At 39.3% G+C, this 20866-nt stretch overlaps 1 protein-coding gene across 21 annotated transcripts in view; it reads right to left on the bottom strand.

The window, feature by feature from the left end:
* Positions 1-20866, bottom strand: part of plekha7a (pleckstrin homology domain containing, family A member 7a) — a 116434-nt gene that overhangs the window by 61809 nt on the left and 33759 nt on the right. The window contains exon 1 of one of the 21 annotated variants that reach the window (XM_069529056.1): positions 9655-9767. The exons of the other annotated variants lie outside the window; for them this stretch is intronic. The gene's annotated coding sequence lies outside the window, so the exon portion shown is untranslated. Of the gene's footprint in view, positions 1-9654; positions 9768-20866 lie in introns of those variants that run through there. 21 annotated transcript variants of the gene reach the window in all.

Genomic DNA, 20866 nt, shown 5'->3' on the forward strand with positions numbered 1-20866 from the left:
TGTCTTTCTCTTTAAGTGCATTTATAGCTTTATAGGTTTTTTTTCTTTTAAAGTTGTCTTGTTATTCAGTGTCGGTGAGAAGGGGAGCTGATAGAAACTTTACATAATATCTAAATTTCAGAGTTGTACTTTTCCAAGTATACTATTTATTGCATTTGGCCGATAAATGATCTGATCTCCACACATGTAAACAGATATTATACTGCAATAACCCCTTTACCAAAGTTCTCATGTTCCCAGCAAGTATGGTTGTAATAAGTTATTTGATGCCATAAAAATGGGTTAAAACGTCATGATTGACAGCTGAGGCTAACATGCGATTGATAAAACTTGTGTGGAACTTCAATACTGCAGGCCCATCCCCCACTTCATTTCTAGAGAGTGGGAGGAAGTGGAGACACGTCATCCATCATCATTTACAGTCAGTTTCCCAGTGGAAATTCTCATCAATGGCATTAACTGCTTATTTTGCTCATATGTCTTGTATCATATAAAAATATGGATATTTAAAAAGGTCAAAACTTGAATTTCATTGGAGTGGATCTTTAAAAAGGGATGAATATGTATGGAAGTGGTCTTTGGTGGATCATGTAAATGGATTACATAAAAATGTTTTATTTCATTAGCAGTAAATTTAAATGAGAACTATAATTCATTAGTAGAAAATTATGGAGCAGGATCAAGGCCCTTCTAATATTTTTATTGAATAAATGGTTTATTATCTTAATGTGAATGTGTTCCACTAAAAGCTGTTCTTCAGCGAAGTATTGCTTTCACACTGCTCTACAGGACAGAGATACATTCTCAAGTGTGAATGTGTGAAGCACGGCAAGCCCACACACCTTGGTCACGAGAAATATTAAACAAAATGATGTAATGAAAAGACAATAAATCATCATATGATACAGCGTTAACTTTGCAGTGATGACAGCCACTAAGATGCATGCAGAACAGTGATCTAATAAAAAGTAAGGCACTATGTTAACTCTGATCTTTTTGCCAGACTATTAAATGCTAAAGAGGCATTTATGACAAAGGACACAGTCATCTCTCTCTCTCTCTCTCTCTCTCTCTCTCTCTCTCACATTAAATTCAGATATTGATCACAATCCTTAAAACGAAGGCTTGTTTATTTCAGAGTTGATATGTGAGACACTTCTGCCGGGACACTGACGAATCCATCTCACAGAATATGAATGGGAACAGCATGTCAGTGTCATAAGAGGTTGTTTATCAGTGGCTCGGATTTCATCCTGTAGCAAGGTTTAAAATAGTGTCATTTCAGAACAGCCAAGGCAACAATGACCTGAGCTTTGAAGGAAAAATTATAGAAGAAGCGCTAAAAGCTTTATATACTCTAAATGATGATCCTTTAACACATGCTGTAAAAGACCTGTTCACAATGAGCCTTACATCGCTGTGTTCATTTGCCATGTGGTGTACTTAGTTACCACTTCACAGAGAGATGTGTCCAATGTAGGCTCAGTAGAACTGGATATTATAAAAATTGTCAGTGTCTAAAGTATAAATGGTGAATGTCACGTGTTTTTGCTTCTACATGAATTGTCCATTTCATTTTAATCTTCATACAACAGGAAATTCATAAAAGAACTGAGACCAAGATTTATATTACTGTAATAAGACTAGAAAGCTATCCAGACTCCATTTATGTTGTCTGACCAATCTAATTGCTATTCTGAGGGAATTGTGTAAAACTGAGTGGGAATTAATGAGGCAGATAAAATGAAAAAGGGATGAGGCACCTAACTCGTCGTGTAGAGCAGGAGCCCTATGAGACAGCTCAACTCCTGTAGTTTTGGTCATTAAATAAAATGTTCCTAAATATGATTTCTGTCATTTTAGGTATTTATTATTGAATATGTTTAATATGTTCATGTTTCTGATTAAATTGGTTTTAATTAGTTATTTGAGGCTATACAATTATAATTTATAACCCTAGCAAACTGATTTTCCCTTTCATGAATAAACTGCTGTTCTATGAACGTTTCATCCACAGTTATCTGAAAAACAAAGTTATTGTTGTTATTCATACCAAGAAATCCAAGGTGAGCATGTTGGATGTATTATATGGTGATACCTGCAGTGCTATTATGGTACAATATCCCATTAGACAGAGAAAAAACCTTTCTATGAACTCATTGTACACAAACAAAAACTTTGAAAGGTATTGTTTCAAGGCTTTGCATTCAAGGCCCCTGTTCAATATCTATTATATTTATTTTACTGGTCACATAAAGCCTAAAAGAACACACCACAATTGCAATAATGTGTTTGACTCATCCAAACATCTCTGTTGTGCCACAAACTTCCATCTCCAGGGACCACTAGGCATTAGTCTACCTCTCCCTGCTCGCTCTCCAGCTATAAGTGCCTTACATAACAACCATATCATTAAAAGAGCTCCCTCTCAAAAAAGCCCAACACCCGCTGATTAAAATAGCCTCCTGGATGCTGACACTCTGCATGCAGCTTTCCAAGGTGTGGGGTTTGCATGTTTACCAGCAGGAGATATGACAGGTCCACAATATGGACTGAGTCAGAGGACGGCAAACATGACAACAGAAAAGAGAATGGAATAATGTCTGAAAAATATTTGTGTTTATCAACATGAATATCAGAATTTGTTTTGGCATTATCTTAAAAAAAGCTTAGATTTCCTTGAACAAATGTGGTATTGTTATATTTCTTAGGATTTTCATGTGGTGCAGCTTGATTGAATCTAGGTGTATTTGTTGGGCCTTGGCAGAGGTATGTAGTCAATAATAACCCGTCAAAGTATTTATACACAGTAATTACCACTCCCTCACTGTCTACATACTCCAGTCATTGATCCAGTCTCCGCCTTCAGGGCTATATTAAGTTACTTCTGACGTTACACACATTGTCACATCAAAACATACAATAGCGAAACATAGGGATGCTTTTATTGTGAAGGAGTCAAAACATCTGGATCAACTGGAGCAGTTTAAAGTAAATAAATTATCTCAGCAAGGTAACCAAGTCCTGTCACCGTGAAGAAAACTACTTGCAGCGTGTGCAGCATGAAATCAGATCTCTGGGGCTCCTGGCATCATGGCAAGAGGTCAATTATTGACTCAGTTTTTGATTCAAACAACGTGTGCTGTGTTTGGCCGAGCCATAAACAGAGACACCAGTTCTTCTGTAGTGTTTCTGTCAGCAGAAAGGCTTGTTGTATTAAACTCCACTTGTTATTACAACCAGTAAACATATAGGTCTTAAACTTAACCAGAACCGAAATCTTAAGAATTTCAACATTTCATGCAGTAAGAAAAAAGCCCAGATGTTTGATCTCCTGCTTTATTCAGGAACAACTACAGTGACTTGATATTCACAAACCCCAACTGGCTGCATGCTGGTGAACTCTCAAATTGGGATTCTGTTATTTTTTCCCCACAAAGTTGTATGTTGCTTTACTTGAACACTTCAGTATTGATTCATGCACAATGGAATTTAGAAGCTTTGTTACCAGACAACTAGCTGATTCCTCCCTTTCACCGTCAGTCTTTGAATCAGATCAATTCAGTTTGATCTGCTCCAGCATGATCTCTCACATTAAAACCGTGAACAGAAAGTTGACTAAAACAATCAGCTAAACTCAGACACCCTGCATAGTATATTGATTTGTGATTCTAACATCAATCCCAGCGTCTCCATCAAAAGCATCATTACAGTTTCTTAGGTGTGCACCTTCTGACATGCACACAGGATTTTAATTGACACAAGCTTTGTGTTAGAGACACTGAATCTGGAAAAACTTTTCAGACACAGTGGTTCATCAATTAGCACCACCGACATGTGGCACTTTCACACCAGTATCCAAGCTTAAGACATTCATTTGGAGGTTTGTGACACAACACTGCCCCCATTCCCCATTAATTACACAGACCATGGTGGGCTGCCACAGTCTTATTTTTCCCACCACAGAGACAAAAATCCTGCCACTTAAGTGGATAAAAGAAACGTCAAAAATTCCAGATCGTTTTTACTGACCTTGGCAGGCAGGCAAAAGTCAGCATTCCACTGGTAGTGTCTGTGTAGTTGTCATTAGGGGGCATTTGCGAGCATGCTGTTTGTTTGTGTCAGGATGAGGCTCACTGTTCAATCGCAACAATCAACCACCACAGAGCCCTGCAGCTACCGCCACAGATACAATCTAATTGTGTGGAAAACACTGCATGCCATGTTATTCTTGACCAAACACAGAAACCCAAACAAGCTGTCCAGACAAAATGGCTCATTACTTTGTCATCTGAGAGAAAGCAAAGATGTAAAAACCACTCTCCCTTTCATGCCAGTTTAATGCTTCTATTTTGTAATGATTTTAATCTTCTCTTGACTTCCATTCGTCAGAGCAGTTACTCTGGGGCTGGGGGATTTGGAAAAACCTTTTTTCACATTAGTCAATATTGATATATATCGCGACCCTTATGTCCTGGTTGTGCGAGTCACGTCACGTTTCATTTTGTGTAGCAGGTTAAACATGTGTCTCATAAACTCTGGAGCTAATCAAACAAACAAAAAGTAAATATCACTCCTGTATGTGCTCTAATAACTTGTGATAAGTGATGGTGTTAAATCGCTAAAAACAAGAATGTTGTGCAAAACATGAATCAACAATGTTCTGTCATTGCATCGATGCAGTCGTCCATCTCTATACAGGAGCCCAAACATTAGCAAGTGTGCTGCTGCTGCTCCTACACTCTGTGCCGCGTGCGTCCCTATACTGCAGCTGAAGCAGACTTCAGTTCTCACTGAACCACATTAGGGAATGCAAGTGAACCTTTCCTCTGACAAGACGGTCCTGACCACTGGGCTGCAGTCAGCTGTACGCTTGAGCCTCTGCACTTGACTTTATTGCTCCTGTCAATGTCCGCATGACATTTGTGAAGGACGGGTGCTAAATGTCCAGGGTTACATAAACATGGGACAGCCCATGGCAGCACACACAACCCACCTCTCATGTAAACACACATGATCACACATACAACGCATGGTCCCTTTCTGTCTGGGTTATAAGGCACACTGCACCTGCTGTGTCATATGACTTGGGTGTTACTCTGTTTCTCCAGGAACTAGTGTTACTTAACTCCTGCTTGTCCCTGCAGCCAGTAAAACATACTATAAGTGAAATGATTCACTAATAACTCAACAGACTCAAAAATAATCACCCACAGATTTGATCATTTATAAATTTAAAAATAAAGAAAAAATGCTGGTTTAATTTTCTAAATGATGAGAATGTATATCATAATAAATTAAGTGGCTTTGGCCTCAGCAGATTGAAGATATTGCCTTGGGTTCTGAGGTACTGTGATATACTTTTACTAGACATACATACAATAATATACTTAAATTAAAATACAAATGAATCCATCATGAAAAATAACCATTAGTCACAATGGGTTTGTCTGTTTTTTTCCTCTGTCATCCAGCCAATAAGAGTTGGCTTATCTTGATGATCACTTTCCCTTCAGTGCTGAAACTGTGGCAGTGACTTTATAGGCAAATATCAAACTGTCAGGTCTTTCTTTTTTTAATTTCCTTCACTTACTCTGTTGCTAGTCAACATCAGAATTAGTGGTTGGCTGTTACCACCTAACTGTCAGTCAATAACCCTATTACAACATTGTGGTTCTTAGCAAGACAATACAGCAGTGTAATGGTTTTTGAGAGGGAAAGGTTTCTCCTAATTGATTCAAATTGATTGGATATTAAATTAATGTATAATGTATGCCTAATTTAATATTAAATCTGTTTAGATTGATTTTTCATCTCACACCAAAGGTTCTTGTAAAACGACCAAGTCCAAAATCCCTCACTATCCTTCACTCAGTATTCTCTACGCCTCAGCATCTGACAGTGTTTGACTTTGTTTGACTTTTCTGCCCCTGTCAATGTCCACATGACATTTATTGAGGGCGGGCGCTAAACTCCCAGCGTTAAATAAACATGGGAAAGCCCATTGCAGCACATGACCCACCTCTCATGTAAACACACGATCACACATACCAAACATTGGCGGACTCATATTACATTTATAATCCTTCGTTTTATATGAGGATGTCAGTTCTGTTTATGAGAATCTATTTATTGAACAGTTCCCTTAAAACTTCCACAATTAAACTATAGTGTCTACAGCATGTGCAGGGAAAACAATTCCAGAATGCAATGTCAGGTATTTTATAGATATGAAAATCCCAGTTGTCAGTGGCAAGAGAAGATAATGAGTAAGTGTACCAATCTTTTCTACACAAGCACACACTTACATTTCCGATGCAGATTTATTTAGCAAATATACAAAAGTTGATCTACATTTTCATTAAACACAAATAACTCATTAACATCACTTCACCAGCTCAAAATCTTAATCTTTATTTGAGCCCAGGAAAAAATACTATGCTAATAATATGCTTATCCTATCTATGGGCCTTAGAGGTGCGAATCAGAGCAGTAGTGAATTCAAAATTTGTTACAACTGATGACAAAAAACAACACTATAGTTGTAATAAACCAAAACTACAGAATTTTAGAGTGTATGAAAATGCAGGAAGAATGAAATGACACCAATCTTTTTCTCTTTTCCTCTTCTGGGCTTGTGCATGTTTTCTAGATTATTTACTCTTTTGGGGGCATTATTAGAAATAAGTCCTGTTTTACTGTTACAGTTAATATTGTTATACCTTTGGTCAAGTACTTTATGATATTTAATCAGTATCATTGATCATCATTGATTTTGTCCTCAGCCTCACTAAAGGGCACCTGTCGGCTCAGCCAGAGTTATGCAGCATTTCCTTCCTCCTTAGTAAACAGCAACTACTTCTTCCAATAACACAGGCGATTTCCTGCTCAGCCTTAAACTACATGGCTGCAACTATAAAGGAGCAGAGAGACACAAAGTCTGCATCATTATCAAAGTAATAGGTAATATAGATACAGTGGATATTTTCCCTTTTCAATAAGCTTTTGCTGCACACAGATAATAACAGTCTGCTTAACATAATTATGAAGGGTCTAAAAATGTTGTCACACTTGCATGAATACTTGTAGATTTTTGACAAAATCAGAATGCTGCTACTTGCAAATGCATTACATTCTGAAGAGCGTGCAACATGAAAGCCGGTGAAAACACTTGATACTGATAAGCACTTATTAGAACAAGCTCATTTTTTGCATTATAGAAATCCAGCTAAATACATGTAAGACATGGTGAGGCTGATTGAAGCAGCCGGTCTCATTTCAGATGTGTGTCCTCTTAGTTTGTGTCCATGTATCATCTAATAACTTTGCCAAGCCTGACGTTAAAGTGCAAATGATTTGCTGTAGCTTAAATGCTACCCATTCATTGACGGTAGTGATCAATATCACCATCACTGCCAAACCACACCTTCATCTGACTGTGACTGATGTCTCTTAACACAGAGCTGTTGGCTTTGACTCTCACCTCCAATAAATAGCAGGAATTTGTCTTAGTATGATTTGATGCTGCACACCCTGCCTGTGTTTTAACAGATGTGTAGCAGACAGAGTGTTTCTAAATGATTTGGTGAGTGGGTGTTCTCTCAGTCAAAGGTCACATCTATTTAAAGGGCTTTTCCACATGAAATGTGTTTGAAGTTCAGCGAGGGAGGGTGGGTAGGAGGGCTGCCAGTGCAATATGGGGGGGGCACACAGCAAGGTCATTGCCATTCAGAGCAAACTGCACATGTTTAACAATGTACTGTATGTGCTCGCGTGTGTGTATGAGGTAGAAAGAAAGAGAGAGAGAAAGAATGAGAGAGGGAGATATATATGTGTAACCAAGAGTGTATAGTGTATACTGCTCGTGTTTGGGAGTATCCTAGTATAATACTTATTTTATTCTGGATGAACAAACATCACAGCTGCGATATTTCATTTCAAATCTTCAAAAGTTACTTTTAATAACCAAGAACATGGAAGATGTGGTTCAAACCAAAGCTGGAAACAAAAATACTAAACTAAAAGACACATTACTCATCCCTTGCTGCCTAACGGTACAATCACTGTATCGAACTCCACATTTTGTCTCTTTTTAGACTGGACTGTCTGTGATGTGCTCAGAGGGCCTATTTGCTCTGTATAAAAGACGGTAATTGAAAATCTATGGGAGAGCTCACAGACCAACACCCCTTCTTACACTTATGTGAAAACACACACAGGAATGTAAGCACATGCACACACACACACACACACACACACACACACAAAGGCTGCAAAAGACTAGATGACACTAGTTCACGGCCTAATGTTTAAATAAACATCACCTAATTGAGTTGCGCAAGGCCACAGCTACAAATGGGTTCCTGATTTGGCCTCAGCACAGAAGTAGATTAAAACATTATCACTGTTGATTTGGGGCAGCCTGCAGAGTGGCCCACTGGCACAGGAGCTCCCATTATATTTGTACAGCCACCGAAATGTTCGAAGAGCTCATTTATCATGTTTTCAGCCTCCAGCCTACAACAAATGCATCAACTTTAAGCCAGAAACATTATTTAAAAAGAACAAGATTCATAAAATAGAAATCTTAAGCTCTTAGTGTCGAAAACTTCGATTTAAAATATCTATTTATTAACAAAAAACACTGAATCGATGGCAATTTGATAAGTCATATATCAAGTTACACTACCAAACATAACAACTACACAATCTGACACTTGTTTCAGTCACTCTAAAACCTCTTGTTCACTGACTTCTAGCTCAATATCTACAGATACTAGAATATTGTATAAGATTTAGTGCCCTGGCCCATGTAAACTAGTAAACAATGATTCGTCGAAGACATATACAGTTTGGTCCAAAATGTTGGATTGCTAGAGCAAAACATCTGTCAAACAAAATCTAGTTATTTAACTTGAAGTGTCCACATTGAGTTTTGTTACAGTGTGCCAGAGCTTTTTATGTGCAAAGTTGTGCTAAATGGCAGAGGCCCAAGTTAATCTCTGTTCTGAAGAGCCTGAAACATTCCTGGATTTTTTTTCATATAATGTCTAAGACTGCAGGTTAGTTTTGCTTAGGATCGATACAGCAAAACCAACGCCATTGTTACCGTGGCTACAGAGGCGTTTACTGCTGATCAGGAAGCCTCTCTGGAAGGGGCATGTCACACACTGTAAGCCACTGTAAGTTGAAAAATAAAAGCAGACTGGAGTTTTGGGAGCCGAGCCAAAGGCAAAAACAGGGGGTGAAAAGCAGGGCTGCATCATATAGGACAAATGATGTATTTGAATATATTCAAGTAGACCACCAAATAAAATACTGAAAATTAGACTCATATTTCTCTAGTTTCATGCATTTTTCATGCGTTGTTTGTTTTAGTAGTTAACATGAATAAAATGTGACTGGATACTCTGGAATTTTCTCTTGAAGCTGTCACTAGCCTGCCAACCAAAATATAAGAGCTTACATTAGCAGAGCTACTAGTATGGAGCACAGGTCCAAACAACATCTGAGAGACACTGGCTCGATAGACAGTGCAGCCAGGCCAGCAGCTCAGTGCTGCTATGAGCAGAAGCAGGAAGCTTCCTCAGAATAATGAAAAGCTGGAAGCAGAAAAGCACAGACCCTTTAACTACTTCATTTTTTCTTATTTACCTGTGTCCACATGGTCACTGCTGTGCCCTCATTACTTCTGTTCCTCTCCATGTATGTGAATGTGGGCAAATGCTATATACACTCAACTCCCTGTGTATAATAGGCTGGCTTGGTACTATAACTGGCAAGGGGGTAAAGAGATGGAATATAATCTGACCACTACAAATGCACACACATACACAGACAGTTGCACTCACACACACACACTCAGTCACACTGCTGAATTCCTGGCAGGCTGCTGCTGCCAGTCAGTTCCTTCCTCGGCCCAGTGAACATTAGGCAGTGACACATTTGGTTCAGTTCCATGCCATCACTCGTTCAGGTTTCACAGCCATCACATACCATGTCTACCACCAACCCACCCACACATCACAAATACAAGCAGCCTGTCATTTGGTTTTCTCACACTCTCCACATCACTCCTTCAGAATCGCTCCCTTGTTTGATTAAATCAAGGTTTCTAACAGTCTAAAGTGGTTTTCTGTTAAAACCAAACATTCTGTGTCTGACAGTGTGACACAGAGTGAACTGAATGCTTCCAGTGTGCCTGGTTGTATGCAAATATATGTAATGATGGTAATTACCCAATTCTAGGATTTTGTGGCGTATCTGTGTTGCCGTGATTATAACCTCTAAGTGGGGTCAGCTACACTTTTCAGTTACATAAAACTTTTAGAATGAGAGTTATGCCGATGTAGGTTATTGGAAAAAGCAATACTACCTCAATAAGATTTCAGTATTCTATCACAAAGATGGCTACCTGGAGATGCATCTGCAGCTAATGCAGTTTGCTCTTTAGCTCATCACTGACAGAACCCCTGGCTTGGCACCCATCCACCTAAGCCTCTTTGTCGCACCCATTATTTATTCTTGAGACAGAAAGCACTGGTAAAGTGCCGCTGCTACAACACCGGCGTATGACCTCAAGGCCCTCGGCAGAAGCATCATTTTGCTCATTATATCACAGCGCTTTTATGTTGCCACAGCAGCCCACCCCCTCCCTCCAATCCTTGGTTTCATTGTGACCCAGTAAAATAAGGAGATTCTCCGGCAGCACAGAGGGGGTGAGGTGGGACTGACACAGCCAGGGCAGTCGCTCCGCGCTGCTGGCAGCCTGGGAACAACATGGTGCCAGTAATAGCTGCAGCAGACACGAGCATTGCTGACATCACTGGCATTGAGACAGCGCTGCCAGGGCACTGACGTACAGTACCATCTACAATAAGGTAATATAGTATTGGATTATGACGTATTGAAAAGGAATGCAGAATCAACAGTGACAACACAACATATTAGGAGCATAAATCTGAGAATTTTATCATGAGAATTAGTTCAATTTTTAGTTGCATTCAATATTTAAAATGCTAATACCACTCACTGTTCTTACTTATTGTAAGAGGAATAACAATGGGTGGGATAGGAATAAGTAATGACTGATTCGATCTGTACACATATCAAGCAAAAACAGTTTTCATTTAAATACACTCAATAACCACAAACATTTCTTAGGTCACTGACATAACCTTGATGTTGTTTAAAGTTGGTAATCCTGGAAAAGCTAAGGGCAGGCTACACTTAAAAATATGCAACCAAACATCCCACCCTCTCCTCTTGACCCCCTCCTCTACTACAGCCCAAAAACACATGCATGTGCACTGACTGACAACTGGTAGAAGACAATTCTCACTGACTTCCTCACTAATTTCTGACTATCGTCTCTACTTCAACAGTGTATGTCTCTCTAGCCCAAGACTCCAGTTATGTCTTCATTGTGCAGAGTGCCTGCAGGTGGGTGGGTTAGTGACAGACAGGCACACCAGCCAATCATTTCATCTGGTAGGAATGAAAGTCCTGCAAGGACCCAAACACCATTTTTTTTTCACAGACAACTTTATTTATTGATGGCTTTTGAAACATGAGGAGGATTTCAACCATTAAGATAAAAAATATTTCAGAGAAAACTTACCAGACCCACCCTTAACCTACCCCATCTTTACAACTGCCAGTAAGTAAACTCAACAAGTGAGCAAACATAAACTATGGCTAATAAAATCTTTATGATGTAATAATGTTAAGTGTGAAATATTTAAACCACTGAATATGCAATATGCACATTTAACAAAGGCAATTATATCACAGCCATGCATTTCATTAAAGTTAGTCATCTTGTGGACATATTGTTATATACTTAACAAGGAAGGTGGAGGAAGATCTTATCTTATCTTATAAAAAGTGATTTGAATAAATCATCAGGCCTCCAAAACTTTCCCAGCTGAATGCCATAACTCCCCAACAGCCACCAGCAAATACTGCCTTCATCATTACCGTTATTATTCTGCCATAACAAAGTTAGACCAGGGAAAACATAATACAAAAAACTGTGGTTTAAACTTTAATATTGAAACATTATTCGTCAGGCACAGTCAAAGTGGCAGCAAAACACTCAGCCTCCAGTGAACATCTCTTATCCCTGTATCGCAGTTGTAGCACTTGTCTCACAACATAAACACTTCACCAGTGCATCGTTTTTTTTCTGTGCTGACAGCCCACAAAAAGGTAAAGACTCCACAGTGCTGCTGAAGAGAAGCCCAGCAGGCCTTCCAACAACACCACAAATACAACTCCAACGCATTATGGTGACCAAATGAGTCCTGGCACTATGTGAGCAGAGTTTTTTATTTTGTTGCTACAATAACACTGCATGTGTTGAAATGTTATTTCTTGTCCAATGTAATACATATTAAACATTTTGCAAATAAACCCTCATACATCATGAGTAACAGCATCAAGACCCCTTTAATCGCTTGCCTTTGGACAAGATGAAAGACAAGTTGGCAGATATTCAAATAATATTCAATTACAGCTTGAATATTCTAACAAATGCCATTCATGTGTTTCAATTTGCCCTTCAGCACCCCCCAAAAAATGGATTTGTAAAATGATCAACACTGATTATTAAAAATAACCTTTCAACCTGCAATGTGTGAACAAGCTTGGAGCAAACAGTGTTAATCAGTTGGAATAAGTAATGTTAACCAGCCAGTTTCATTAGCATCACATAGTAGCGGACAGCTGGAGCAGAAAAATATATCTAAAATCTAAACTGTCAGCGTGACAAGGCTCGACTGGCTTTCATTTTGTTTATCCACTGCAGCTCTGGGGTATTTGTTGCAGCTACACAGTTGGACATATTAATTTTCACATATCAGCGAGGCATGACTTTTAAGTCCCAAATTCACTCTTGCTTAAATGCAGCCTCATTTCCAAAACCGATAAAACCTGTGTTAAATTAATCAATGTTTTTATGTTGAGTAGTTGTCCTCTGCTGTGGATGGGGGCCCTTGTCTGTGTCCCTGCAGAAATTTGAGTGAAATTAATAAACTTTTTATCCCACACAATCATGGTGTGGCTGAAGTAATAGTTCACCACTTGCATGTGATTTTAAAGAAAATGTCTTGAGAACTACAGGATTATTGCAATGAACTCTGGAGCAGACACTGATTTTCCTCTCAGGGTGATTTGTACGTAATAACTTGTGTGATTCCATGGACTTTTCATCTTCAGGTCAAAATGTGACCCGCCTTCCAAAATATGAGCCTACCCCCAAGACTCAACCAAAATTATGTACACTTAGTTAGGGAAGATGAGCAAGTACTTACTGACTTGTAAAAAATCTGATGTGGTACTTTTACTTGAGTACATTGTTGTCTACATATGTGTACTTTTACTGAAGTAAAACGTTTGAGCGTTTCCTCCACCACTGGCTCCAGGTCATTCTCCTCCTTACAATTCTAATACACACCTGATTCATATCCTTCATTTATCTCACTCACCTGACAGCAGTATTTAAGGACCGGCCAGATAACTATTACTCTGCTAGAGCATCAATTTACCTTGTGGTATTTAAGACTTGTTTTGTGCCTGCCCGTCTTTATCATAATCACTGTTTTTCTGTTTGCCAGGATCATCTTTACTCTCTGCAGTTACCTGTTCCTCTGAGCCAGCTCCTCAGCCACACCTTATCCACCATAACTCTGCAATAACATGCTGTTCTTAACCTCAGACTCAAGACTGTTCCCCTCGGTTTGGTAGATTTCAGTCAGCATAGCAAGTTATTTTGTAGAGCATATTTACGTCCTATCATTAATTACTCCTGTTATATTCCTCCTGTGTCTCTGTGATTTGATTTTTGCCCTTTGAGTCCAGCTGTATAAGCTCATCCTTACAGTCTCAAGGGCTCATTCTTCAACATTCACTGTACTTTGAGAATAAACCCATTCTAATTATTCAGACCCCTCGCAGGAGCATTTCCTGGAAATCTGATCACTGCTTGTTCGACACTTGTCCACATTCAAATCAACTGTGACGTTTTGGACCCCTGCCTCAGCGCCTGCCTGACTCCAATTATAGCTGCTCTTCAGTGGGCTGAGGAACAGAGTGCCTATTAAATGCCTTTTTGCAGAGATAATGAAAATATTATGCATTTGCATAAACAGGAATGGCAGTGGAATGGAGCCCTGTGATTTGGGGAGAGCATGTAGAAGCGTGAACAATGCTTAGGCTCATTACGACAGTGCCTGCACTGACTAAAAATTAGGCAGCTCTCTTCAGTTTGTGCCTTCACGGCAATTAAGATCCATTGTGAGTACACTGACAACCTTGACAGAGGAAGGATTTTGGAAGGCTATTTAAGCTATTTATGTTGCAAAAGAAGTGTTTTATATATCTTACTACAGCATTAGTCAAACATTATCTCAGACAATACAACCATCTATTGTTTGGGATGTAAAGTAACAAGAGTGTAGGACATAAGTGCCAAGTTAATATAATCAGCATAGTAACAAGCCATCCCATCTATCGGCTGCTCTTCAGCTGTGCCGGCGCTACGTGGGCGCAGGTTAACATGAAGAGATAAAGTGGAGGAAAAATGTGTCAGTGGTGCCGTATCTGTGACTCAAGCGGTTGTTCCGCACCTCAAAGCTGCAGAATTTCTGCCTACAGTACTCAGGGTTAATAGCATAATGTGATACTTTATTGATCCCTACTGGCAAAATTCTCATTTTGTTCGGACACCTACAGAAGACCTATGCTACAGCGGGCTGGGATTCAGGGGTTTGCTGAGGGGCACTCAAGCGGTTTAATGCTAGCAATAAAATTTAATTGAACTTAAACTTGAAGATGATTGCTGAAGACAAACAAGCTTTACTTTTGTTTGTTTACCACACATAAATAAGACCATGATTTGGCTGACTGGTGCTTAGAGCCAGATACTTACATGCTCACAGTGACCATGCTAACACACTGATGTCATTATTTGTATCTTCAAGAGAGCCAGGCCACTAGCATGGCTAAAACATAAATAATCAATCAATCCATCCATTATCTATAGCGCTTATCCTCGGGCGAGGCAAGAGACAGGGTACACCCTGGACAGGCCAACAGCGTAACACAGGACCAACATGCAGACAAGACAAGTCAAGACAAGACAAACATTCACATTCATATTCATATTCACATCTACAGTCAATTCAGAGGCTCCACTTAACCTGACCCCAGCCTGTATGTCTGTGGGATGAAGCTGGAGTCCCTGAGAAGACCCATGCAGACACAGGGAAAACATGTGAACTCCACGCAGAAAGCCCCCAGCCAAACATTCATTCTGTGAGGCGCTAGAACAAACCACTATACCACGGTGTCACCTTCAATAGGAATATAATAAAATATTCCCCTCATTAAAACTGAAGAGCAGCTTCACTTTGATCACTCTGGAGTGCTTTACTTTGACAAGCAGCTTGTTCAATCTGTGACAGCACAGCGACAGGTAGTGAGACGGTATCTAATTCCACCATCTCTTATCCTCTGTGCTGACAGTGTGTGGACATGGGAGAATTTGTCTGTTCACACAAACATGAGGCTCAAAGTAAACAGAGCTGAACTGGCGGAGCTTAATACAAACCCGCCGACAACAACAAAAAATATAACTGTAGACAAAATGGCTGATAAGGACTGATAAAATCCCACACGTTATAATCCCAAGGAGTCTTGCATTTTGAAAAGAGTAAAGCATTAACTTTGAAAAATAGCAAATGATCTGTGACCGTCTCCGTTTGATTCCAGTTGATGCCATATCCTAAGCTTTTGGTACCTTGTCTGTCTGGTCTCAAATAGCAAATGAGGGTAAATTGAAAGATATCACAAAAAATTAAACCTAGAAAAGACAACTTCCCTTCCCTCCATGGGTCCAAAACACGATCAAGATGAGGGATGTCAGGATTAAGAGGTAATAGTATAATAAGGATATGAAGAATGTGTGCTTGAACCAGGACAGTATGCCTCCCAAAACAACAGCTTCCATTGGTGAACCTTCACAATAAAAGTCCCAAACAGATCCACTGCTTATGATGACAGGAAACACAAATTCACTGACCAACCTTTCACAATAAAGCAACTAAATAAAATTGCTTACATAAATTATTTTAGTTACACTATGAAAACTAACTGGATATAGTTGATGATAATAATACATATTTTAATTCATTAGCTTTATTATATTATATTATATCATTAGTTATATATTGTCCAAAACACTGGTTTATATGTATATATATGTATGTACATATATATTTTTGGACAAACGTCTCCTACTCATTTCATATTCATTGCCAACCCTTCCTTCTAAAAAAAATGTTCTTATGCCATCCAAACTGATGTCCCATTCCAACAGCTGCCACGCCACCTCCCACCACGATGATCCCCAGACAGTCGAGCGGGTTATACAGCAGCCCTGACAGTTAATTGCAACTCCATCAAGTAGCAGGATTGAGATTCTTCAGCCCTGATGAGCCGTTCCATCATGATTGTGGCTGCATTTTGAGAGGGCGGGGTGATCGATGCCAAGCAATGAATGGTGGTGCATAGTGGTATAATCGAGACGTCCATCACAACCAATCAGAAACTGCAGAGGGAGTGGCGTCCACCTCTGTTGCTACTGGTGATGCTACAGGCAGAGGCAAATTCTCCCCCATAAGGCCTCAAGAGACTGCTTTGGGACATTTTGTTGCTATGGCGACATCAGACAAAAGTGGCGGCTTAGAGATGACTTTTAATAAGCCCCCACAGTTGCTCGTTGTGATAAATGTTAACATACAGCAGTGGGCTTTAATAGTTGACTTTTGCACCAGAACCAGGATAGAGTGTTTGTCTGCAGGAAACAGCAGTGTGTGTGTGTGTGTGTGTGTGTGTGTGTGTGTGTGTGTGTGTGTGTGTGTGTGTGAGACAAGAGAGCAGCTTTTTTGGGGGCAGCGAGGGAGTCGACATCGACTGACAGCCTGGCATGCTAATGAAAGACAAGTCTACACTGAAGTCGCATTCAAAACACTTCAGACTGTCCTGACAGGCCCTGTCCCCTGTCGCCTAGACCAGACAGTGTGTGTGTGTGTGTGTGTGTGTGTGTGCGTGTGCCTGCATGTGCGTGTGCACGAGACCTGAGAGTGATTGATAGTAAACAATAAATAACCAATGCGTCAAATAAAGTAGAAACAGGAAATACTTGAAAAATGTTTTTCTAAAATAGTCCATGCTCTTATGTCACTGTCAAGTGACACAAATCACCTACAAAGAAAAACAAAATTCGTTCAAGCTGAGTTAACTTTTTCTATTTTCACCCATTCAAAGACTTATCAAGTGAGCTTGGTATGGTCATTATTTCAATATATTTACTTTTTTTGTTTTTAATTCATGTTTTAATACTTTTTTGTAGTATCTTATGTTGCTTTTAGAATTTGTCATGATGTCTTTTATATTTTATGTATAGCACTTCGAATTGCCTTGTTGTTGAAATGTGCTACATAAATAAACGTGCCTTGCCTGTTATTGTATCGTGTTACAAGTTGATGAGGTCCAGAATAATTATTTCAAGCTAAGTGTCGATAAAAACTAACTCAATTAATAATAATTGTTTTTTGACGATGAAACACTGTAACCTTACCTAACGTCAAACCCAAGGTGTGTGGCCTCAGACAAGGTGTGATGAGGAAGCAAACTGTTAAGAAAATTATGTTTAAGGCACCAGGTCTAAGTCGTCAAGATAGTTATTTGCAGCTACTTGTGACAGTCAGACATATTAAGAGGCTGTGTTTCATTTGTGTGTTTTATGAGGTTCTCTATAAATCATAAGACAAATGGCTGTGAAAGAGAAGGGAATGGATTACATTAGTTAAGATGCCTTGACAAACTGTGGGAGAAAGACAATAAGTGTCACATGGAGACAGACAAAACCACACAAACACAGACATTTCCCACTCGATGCCACCTGCATATTATCGATTCAGTTGAGAAATGCCTCTAAATGCCACGGCAACAGCAAATTTCACTCCGGTCTGAGTCTGTGGGACCTGGTGACATTTAATAAGACAAAAACAAACAACTGGAACCCAAATTTCATTTAGGTATGTCGTGCTAACCTGTGTGATTAAAGGTAGTCACAACCCATCTCAGAGCATGAACAAACCAAATATACATAAAAATCTGAGCTTCACCCCCGTCCCTGAACATAAGAACAAACCTGAACTCACTGGGAATGTGAATACAGAGGATTAAGTTAATACTTGGTGTCTTGGCTCTAATTTAGTCCGTCCCCACAACATGAAGTTAAACCTGTATTGACTGATGATAAATTTGAATCAGAACGTGCACATCAGCGTTAGATCTACACAGCCACCCACTACAGCACAATTCATCACTTCACTGAAACTTTGCTTCAAAGACGTGAACACTTCCCCCCCAAGGAAGTATACAGATCTGCAGAAAATTTATAAACCTGGAAGCAAATGTGTCATTTGACTACGATGAAGTTTCAGAGCACAGCAGAGAAATTGAGGCACTAAAATATCGATTTCAAGATTATTTGAATCTCAAGTTGCATATGTGCTCCTGTTTTAATATGCTGAATTAAATGGCCTGAATCTAATTTTAGTAGCTACTGCATCTGAAATATTAAAGATATGGACCTCTGTGGCATGCAATATGACTTTATGCCTCATTCAAAGAAGGAGAGAGGAATCTGGTCTATACCCACTGACACTGAGGAAAAACTCTCCAGTTCTGCTCCAGCCCACGCTCCCCTCACAGCGTCCATGGAGACTGTAGCGAGACAAGGTCCCTCTTGTTTGGAGTTGCCAATGTGTGAAGTGAAATATATGCAATAGAAATGTGTTTGGGTTTTCCCATTTGTACCAAACAGTTTTTATCTGCTACAGACGTGCTAAACATACTAAAACAGGCTTCACAAAAACAAAGTCACACATAAACTTGCTATTTGATTATGGTTTTGTCAGGGAAATACACCAAACATAGGCTTTTTTTCAGACTTGAACTCCGGAAAATGTCCCCACAACTGGGTTCAGACTTTTTTATATTTCACACATAAACAACACAGCTGATAGAGTACATCGCAACGGCATTGGATCTAATCGCCGTAAGCTCTCGAAAACTTCGTGGATGTCTTCTATGTGTATGGGACCGCTTTTTTATTTTTAGGTATTGTTGGGGGGGTGCGAAAAACCTAAGAGACTGAGTAATACTTAACTAAAGCTCTACAGGCTTTTTTGGTTTGTGGTTAATTTCTGAGCAGCCAACATCAACTGCTGTAGACACCAATGTCCAGCAACAAAGCTTAGCTTAAACCCACTGTCAAGTACCTGCCAAGCACCAGAAATCAGACAAAAAAAGTTTTCAAAATGTGGTGGAACATTTAGCTTAAGAGCAAGATATTTTCTTATGGTTCCTCAACTTAGGTAAATATGGTAGTTATTACTTTCTGCAAGGTCAAATGAGATACTGAGAGCTTTTTTGGCTGCAATATTTTTCTGGTTGAACAGAACCAACCTCGGATTTTCCCTTTAATTCTAGTTTTTATGCTAACAAGACTTACCACAAGCCAAGGGTAATTTTCAACACTGAGATAGAGCAAGTATTTGTATCTCCCAATAACTCAAAGTTCTCCCTTGACAGCGTTTGCAATGGTGGTGTTTTGCCAAAAATCCTCACTGAACAGCACTTCAGTTGGTGCTGTTAAATGCTGAACAGTGGACACCACTGGGAAGTACTGACTTTCAAATTACCATTCACATGAAGAAACATGATCAAATAAGCCAGTGGGTGGGTTTATTTCAGTGATCCCCACCCACTGAGTCAATCTGCATCAACAACATGTAACAGACAAACGGTGCCGTACGAAATGTTGAATAGTTTTTAAATTGAGGTTTCCAGTCTGTATATTTATACTGCGAACATAACACATACAGTATGATCACTTAGATGACTGCCTTCCAAATGTATCCAATATTTCCTACATTTTACAAAGTAGGATGAAAGCCTTGTTATATAAAGATCAAAGTTTTTAAGCAAAAGTTGCTACAGTGGATTCTTTGATAATACATATTAAATAATAATACATAAAGCTGTCTCAGAATAGACAGGGATTAGAGCTGTGCTGCCTAGACTGGGCTGGCTGGGGCGTAATGTGAGATTTGAGAGATTGGCAAACTCAATGGGTTGCAGACAGAGAAAAACAGATAGAGAATGAGGAGCAGGCTGATCTTCATCCCACACATCCATCTCTGGCATGAAAGCATGGGATTGTTCCCTCCCCAGCCCACATCACTGACAAAACTGCTACTCTACATCTGCAGAGAGCCTAGACTGGACCATCTACATCATCAGTGTGTGGTAAATACAATACTCTCTAATTCGTTAATTACAACAGAAAAAACAACAAAAGTTAGTCTCATTTAATTACCCCCCCGTCACCTTTGCATTTCTGTTTAAAGAAAAATTTGAAAAAACAGAATAAATGTGCATCCAGAATCAGATATCTGAATCAGCCCAACATACTGTCAACAAATAAATTAAACCAAGCATCAATCCATCACAAAGATGAGGCAAACAACCTTCACAACAGTTAAAGCCATCATTACTCTAAAGTTACGTGAACAGAGTTAGATAAATCTCTTTGAACAAAATATATATATACACAATACAACTGAGGGTCTCAAACTCATTAAGAAGGCAAGAAATCCCACAAATTAACTCTTGACAAGGCATACCTGTTAATTGAAAACCATTCTAGGTGACTACCTCATGAAGCTGATTGAAAGAATGCCAAGAGTGTGCAAAGCTGACATCAAAGCAAAAGGTGGCTACTTTGAGGAAT

This window comes from Paralichthys olivaceus, chromosome 7, assembly GCF_024713975.1.
Source record: "Paralichthys olivaceus isolate ysfri-2021 chromosome 7, ASM2471397v2, whole genome shotgun sequence".
NCBI lineage: Eukaryota > Metazoa > Chordata > Actinopteri > Pleuronectiformes > Paralichthyidae > Paralichthys > Paralichthys olivaceus.